Below are 7,972 nucleotides of genomic sequence, written 5' to 3'. Positions count from 1 at the left end.
CAGCCTAAGATGTTGCCACAGCTTCCAGACACAATGTGTGTGTATGTGTGTGTGTGTGTGTGTGTGTGTGCTCTTGTACAGAGGCTACCAGCAGTGAGGGCTGTTTGTTCTGACGTAGCTGGTTTATATTTGGAGAACAGAGAAGCAAGCACACGGAAGAGAAGGAGGCGACAGCTGCCAAGGACCACAGAGAACGCACACACATGCACACGCACACACACGCACATTTACATTTAGTCATTTAGCAGACATTCTCCCCGGGGCAAGTAGGGTGAAGTGCCTTGCCCAAGGACACAACGTCATTTTGCACGGCCAGGAATCGAACCAACAACCTTCTGATTAATAGCCCGACTCCCTCACCACTCAGCCATCTGACCCCCCTATGCACACATTGCACGAGCATTAGCAAGTTGATTTGAACACAGCGGGACCATTGCACTTGGAGCAGGAATCAGAATGTACACACACACACATGCACATATGCACACACACGCACGTGCACATATGCACACACACATGTATGAGAGGCCGTATAGGCCATAATTCATTCGTATATACCATTATACTCTCACATATACACCATTATACTCTCACATACACGCCATGACCTCACATATATACCATTATACTTTCACATATATACCATTATTCTCTCACATATACACCATTATACTCTCACATATATACCCATTATACTCTCACATATATACCATTATACTCTCACATACATACCATTATACTCTCACATATACACTATTATACACTCACATATACACCATTATACTCTCACATATACACCATTATACTCTCACATATACACCATTATACTCTCACATATACACCATTATACTCTCACATATACACCATTATACTCTTGCACATAAACTGGCATACTCTCTTACACACACAAAAATACCGTCTTATATGCACCATCATACTAAAGTATGACAATATATGTAAGAGACAAATAGTATGTGTGAAACAGAATGTTACTATATGCAAGAGAATAACAGGATGTGTAAGAGAGAATACTTATCTATGTGAGAGAGAATACTTGTCTATGTGAGAGAGAATACTTGTCTATGTGAGAGAGAATACTTGTCTATGTGAGAGAGAATACTTGTCTATGTGAGAGAGAATACTTGTGTATGTGAGAGAGAATACTTGTCTATGTGAGAGAGAATACTTGTCTATGTGAGAGAGAATACTTGTCTATGTGAGAGAGAATACTTGTGTATGTGAGAGAGAATACTTGTCTATGTGAGAGAGAATACTTGTCTATGTGAGAGAGAATACTTGTCTATGTGAGAGAGTTTGATTGAAACGGAAGGCAGTTTGATTGAAAAGGAAGTAGTACTGAATTCTCAGTTCCTGATTGGCTTACACATGAAGAAGGATTTGGGGTAGATGTAGCTAACGCCCACCTTCCCTATCAAGACGAGACTGAGTGACATGATAAGATGGCAGAGAGTGGGCGGCTTAATGAAGCCATTGGACTCATTAATAACATTTTATTAACATTTTATTAACATTTTATACTCCAAATGCTGCGGCGTTATTGTAGGGAGGACAGACCCGTTCCTGAATTACGTTTTTACAGTTATTCCTGGGGAAATTATGGAATTAAATTACATATTAACTATACTAAAATACTTGTGCACAATAATATTTGCTAAATGTAGACGTTTTTAAAGGTTTTTAATTTGACCTCGAAGCCTTTTGTGAAAATGAGGCTAGTTTCACGACAGCGACTTTGGATGTATACTAGGCTACTTTAACATGTTAGCTGATTAGCCAGTACGAGTGAGATATGTATACAGTCACATTAACAAACCTCTTCTTTGTAAACTTAAATACGATGGGAACACATCACATTAACAATTCCAAAACGCACCACACGCCAAACAATTTTTTTTGTCAAGCGTCTCTAAACTCAGATTCCGAGTCGGATCCATGAAGCTTTCGTTGCAGTGAATGGGTGCGGGCACTCATCGGCATAGGGGCCTACACTCAAATATGATCTTAAAAGTCCCAACTGGAAAATGTTGTGAACAGATTGACATCAAGTTCAGTTTGTGGCATTGAAGTTTAGGTTAATAGCCAAGGGTGTAAAGACACACTCGGCTAATTAAAGACGTCAACGGTTAAAACCCCAGTGCCACGGGACGGTATTCACACAGGCATTGGCTTTAATTTTAATGATAGTTTGTTTCATCAATTGAAAAACTGATCTAGGACTTTTGACTCAAGTAGTGGGGGTCGGTATAGCTTCCTAAACAACTATGGAATTCTACATTTGAGTTTTTTAGTGGATTTGCTTGAATCGTTGTCAGAAATGTTGGAATCAAAGACGACAGCCATCCACAGTGGCTATTTCTAACGCTAACGATGAAATGCGCCGGCTCTTCAGACCTGGATCAGGTGCATCACGGAGCGGCAGCAGCACTCTGTCAGGAGTCTTAACCGAAATACTGCGGAGTTTGATATTGGGATTGCGCCATCACTTGGCTGGCATTAAGACGAGCTCCTGACAGAGTGCTGCTGCCGCTCCTTGATGCACCTGATCCAGGTCTGAAGAGCCGGCGCATTTCATTGTCAACGTTAGCGTTAGAAACAGCCCCCGCGTATGGCTGTCGTCCTTGATACAACATTTCTGACAATGACGCCTTAGGATTTGGAGTATGCAAAATGTTATTGATGAATCCATCTTGTCATGTCACTCAGTCTCGTCTTGATAGGGAAGGTGGGCGTTAGCTACATCTACCCCAAATCCTTCTTCATGTGTAAGCCAATCAGGAACTGAGAATTCAGTACTACTTCCTTTTCAATCAAACTGCCTTCCGTTTCAATCAAACTCTCTCACATAGACAAGTATTCTCTCTCATATAGACAAGTATTCTCTCTCACATAGACAAGTATTCTCTCTTACATAGACAAGTATTCTCTCTCACATAGACAAGTATTCTCTCTCACATAGACAAGTATTCTCTCTCACATAGACAAGTATTCTCTCTCACATAGACAAGTATTCTCTCTCACATAGATAAGTATTCTCTCTTACACATCCTGTTATTCTCTTGCATATAGTAACATTCTGTTTCACACATACTATTTGTCTCTTACATATATTGTCATACTTTAGTATGATGGTGCATATAAGACGGTATTTTTGTGTGTGTAAGAGAGTATGCCAGTTTATGTGCAAGAGTATAATGGTGTATATGTGAGAGTATAATGATGTATATGTGAGAGTATAATGGTGTATATGTGAGAGTATAATGGTGTATATGTGAGAGTATAATGGTATATATGTGAGAGTATAATGGTATATATGTGAGAGTATAATGGTATATATGTGAGAGTATAATGGTGTATATGTGAGAGTATAATGGTATATATGTGAAAGTATAATGGTATATACGTGAGAGTATAATGGTATATATGTGAGAGTATAATGGTATATATGTGAGGTCATGGCATGTATGTGAGAGTATAATGGTGTATATGTGAGAGTATAATGGTATATATGTGAAAGTATAATGGTATATACGTGAGAGTATAATGGTATATATGTGAGAGTATAATGGTATATATGTGAGGTCATGGCATGTATGTGAGAGTATAATGGTGTATATGTGAGAGTATAATGGTATATACGTGAGAGTATAATGGTATATATGTGAGAGTATGATGGTATATATGTGAGGTCATGGCGTGTATGTGAGATCAAGTATGAATTAAGGCCTATACGGCCTCTCATACACATGCACACCTACACATATGCACACATACACACACACTGGTACTTTTCTCCTCACAAAAACATTGATAATAATACAATTAAAATAAAGATGGAGAAAGTCAGCAGTGGCCCCAGGCCTGCTTCTCTCTGTGTCTTGGCGTTTTGATAATGTGCCGTTTTGTTGAAGCTCTGTTTTAATTAACAGCTTCACAGTGGCTGCCATGAGAGACTGAAGCCCCCCCCCCCTCATCCCCCCATCCTTTCACCCCCTCCTCCTCCATCCCCCCATCCTTTCACCCCCTCCTCCTCCATCCTTTCACCCCCCCCTCATCCCCCCTCCTTTCACCCCCTCCTCCTCCATCCTTTCACCCCCTCCTCCTCCATCCCTCCATCCTTTCACCCCCTCCTCCTCCATCCTTTCACCCCCTCCTCCTCCATCCCCCCATCCTTTCACCCCCTCCTCCTCCATCCCTCCATCCTTTCACCCCCTCCTCCTCCATCCCTCCATCCTTTCACCCCCTCCTCCTCATCCTTTCACCCTCTCCTCCTCCATCCCTCCATCCTTTCACCCCTCCTCCTCCATCCCTCCATCCTTTCACCCCCTCCTCCTCCATCCCTCCATCCTTTCACCCCTCCTCCTCCATCCCTCCATCCTTTCACCCCCTCCTCCTCCATCCCTCCATCCTTTCACCCCTCCTCCTCCATCCTTTCACCCCCCTCCTCCTCCATCCCTCCATCCTTTCACCCCCTCCTCCTCCATCCTTTCACCCCCTCCTCCTCCATCCCTCCATCCTTTCACCCCCTCCTCCTCCATCCCTCCATCCTTTCACCCCCCCCTCATCCTCCCATCCTTTCACCCCCCTCCTCCTCCATCCTTTCACCCCCTCCTCCTCCATCCTTTCACCCCCTCCTCCATCCCTCCATCCTTCCACCCCCTCCTCCTCCATCCCTCCATCCTTTCACCCCCTCCTCCTCCATCCTTTCACCCCCTCCTCCTCCATCCTTTCACCCCCCCTCATCCCCCCCCATCCTTTCACCCCCTCCTCCTCCATCCCTCCATCCTTTCACCCCCTCCTCCTCCATCCTTTCACCCCTCCTCCTCCATCCTCCATCCTTCACCCCCTCCTCCTCCATCCTTTCACCCCCCCCCTCATCCCCCCATCCTTTCACCCCCTCCTCCTCCATCCTTTCACCCCCTCCTCCTCCATCCCTCCATCCTTTCACCCCCTCCTCCTCCATCCCTCCATCCTTTCACCCCGTCCTCCTCCATCCTTTCACCCCCTCCTCCTCCATCCTTTCACCCCCTCCTCCTCCATCCTTTCACCCCCCCCCCTCATCCCCCATCCTTTCACCCCCTCCTCCTCCATCCCTCCATCCTTTCACCCCCTCCTCCTCCATCCTTTCACCCCCTCCTCCTCCGTCCCTCCATCCTTTCACCCCCTCCTCCTCCATCCTTTCACCCCTCCTCCTCCATCCCTCCATCCTTTCACCCCCTCCTCCTCCATCCTTTCACCCCCCCCTCATCCCCCCATCCTTTCACCCCCTCCTCCTCCATCCCTCCATGCCTCCCTCTCTGAACCCTAGCCTTCGGATATGAGGTTTTCAGGGTCCGAGCATTAGCAAGGTGATTTGAACACAGCGGGACCATTGCACTTGGAGCAGGAATCAGAATGTGAAAGCCATTTGTGGATGGAGACACTGCTGGATGGAGTTAGGAAGCCGCAGGGATCCACACAGACAGAAAAGAGAGAGAGAGAGAGAGAGAGAGAGAGAGAGAGGGAGGGAGGGAGGGAGGGAGGGAGGGAGGGAGGGAGGGAGGGAGGGAGGGAGGGAGGGAGAGAGGGAGAGAGGGAGAGAGGGAGAGAGGGGAGAGAGAGAGAGAGAGAGAGAGAGAGAGAGAGAGAGAGAGAGAGGAAGAGCTAGTGTATGTGTGTACGGTTTGTGAGTCAGCCTGCCTAAACAGCTACAGTAGCCTGCTGTAGCTGTCTCAGTTGTTTGTAAACCTTGGCATAATACTGCTAATCTGTAAATCTGTAAATTGTGTGTATTGTAAGAGTGGATTTACTCTCTGTTTCAAAGTGTATGACAGACTACACAGAGATTTCTTTATACCAGTCAAACATTTATACAGTATCGCCTCTCTGTACTTCTCTCTCAACTGCTCCCCTCGTACTTTCTCTATCTCTTTTTCTGTCTCTATCCTAAGATGAATGGACTGGTCTGTTCCTGCATGCCTTATCAGGGCTGCGGTGATCAGGAAGTACCCATCAGCATGAGCTGCGGTGTGTGACACAGACTACTGGACCATCGATCAAGGTGTCAGCTTGATGTATTCATTGTCATATCTCCCTGGTCCAATCTCCTCTCTCCTCGATGCTAACCCTAATGGACAGATAAGGATAGGAACTGCAGCAGTAGCTCTGCCCCAGATTAGCACTAAACACCAATATGCATCAGCTGTGGACCCTCCCCTTCGCCCCGCTGGACCCAGTGTGTTGCTGGTCGTCTCCGTGTCAAGCAGCTGTGAGCTTCCTCGTCGGGAGAGCTGGAGATGGAGTCAGACTCTGGCTCTGGCTTGTGAGCTTCCTCGTCGGGAGAGCTGGAGATGGAGTCAGACTCTGGGCTCTGGCTTGTGAGCTTCCTCGTCGGGAGAGCTGGAGATGGAGTCAGACTCTGGGCTCTGGCTTGTGAGCTTCCTCGTCGGGAGAGCTGGAGATGGAGTCAGACTCTGGGCTCTGGCTTCCTGCAGTGGCTCGCCCGCGAGGCCGGGGCAAACCATGATAGGTTTGGAGTTTGCGAGGAAAAAACAGTAAATGTGTGGGTTTTACGGTGCTCTCACATGCACACGTGTTTGGCTCATGTCTGCGCCGACTGTTCGAATCCAGTTTGGCCCCTAATGAGTTGTCTGGATCATTCTCAGGCACTAATTCCAAACAAAAGAACCCGGATTAGTTTGACCCTGCAGTGTTGCATACACTAATCTAAACAACGCAATCTTCCAAATGCTGAGAAGAAGTCTTTCTTTCTTTCTCCTCTCCTTTTGCCTCTTCTATTCTCTACTTGAAATTAATTTGATTTATTTTGAATTAGTCATATTATTACTTGAGGTTTACACAATAACAATTATCAAAACTAAAAGGATTGTTTCCTATCCTAGCCTGTCCTCTTCAACTGCATGTGCACCAGCCTGTTTCACAGTGTGAAGCTGTATTTCTCCTGGCACATCAATTATGCTTCTGTATCCTGTACTTAGAGGAAAAGCTCAAAATAGCCAAGAAGAATCAAGTACTATATTGGCAGACATACCGTACTGTCTGTTTGTGTGTGTGTGTGTGTGTGTGTATGTGTGTGGTGTTTGTGTGTGGGGGGGTGTATCTGTGTGAGTCTAAGTGTGAGAGAAGTGTTTGAGACCTGCCATGCATATCTTTAATTAATCAATAGATCCGTCTTCCGTGGTGTAAAACCTAGTTGTGATGTGAGAGAATCTGAAAAGAGACAGATTTGTGCGCTCTTGGCTATTTCTGTACCAACAGTCTCCCCCATTATTTAAATATCTCCGTTGTCCTGGAGGAACTGTCAGCCCTTTGGCTGCTGTGCATTGTGTCTACACTATGTCCCAGTGAGTGAGTGAGTGAGTGAGTGAGTGAGCGTGTGTGTGCGCGCTTGTGCATTTGTTCCCGAGTCCGTCCATGTGCCTGTGTGTGTGTGTATTAGAGAGTTTGCTCAAGTCCCTTAGGAAAAACTAATTTCCAGTACAGTCTTGTCTTCTTAAAGTTACAGCACATTTACTCCTCTCAATTCCAAGTGCAGGTACAGAGAGCCGTCAGACACGGCGATCCCCAGCTTGGCCCTGTGTCTCCAGCAGCTGGGATATGACCAGGGCATCGCTATGCTGCTAATGGGTCGATACCAGTAAACACAAGCCACAGATTGGAAATGGAGCCCCTTCTCAGGGGACGTATCTATAGACAGAGGAATGGCCCACAGTGCACGACTATACATCTCATATGGAGGGAGAATGTGCTGGGCTGAGTCAACACCACACCTGCAACACCAGTGTCACACTTCCCCTGCCAGCACGCCAACGCTCTCTCTCTCTCTCTCTCTCTCTCTCTCTCTCTCTCTCTCTCTCTCTATTCCCCCCCTGTCTGACTGTCTATTTGACAATCTGTCTTTTACTCTTTGCTTTGCACGGTCTGTCTTTGACCTCTCTCTTTCATTCGTTTCTTT

This window comes from Osmerus eperlanus, chromosome 8 (genome assembly GCF_963692335.1).
Source record: "Osmerus eperlanus chromosome 8, fOsmEpe2.1, whole genome shotgun sequence".
In the NCBI taxonomy this organism is placed as follows: Eukaryota; Metazoa; Chordata; class Actinopteri; order Osmeriformes; family Osmeridae; genus Osmerus; species Osmerus eperlanus.
The sequence above is the reverse complement of the archived record's forward strand: the minus strand, read 5'-3'. Positions refer to the sequence as shown.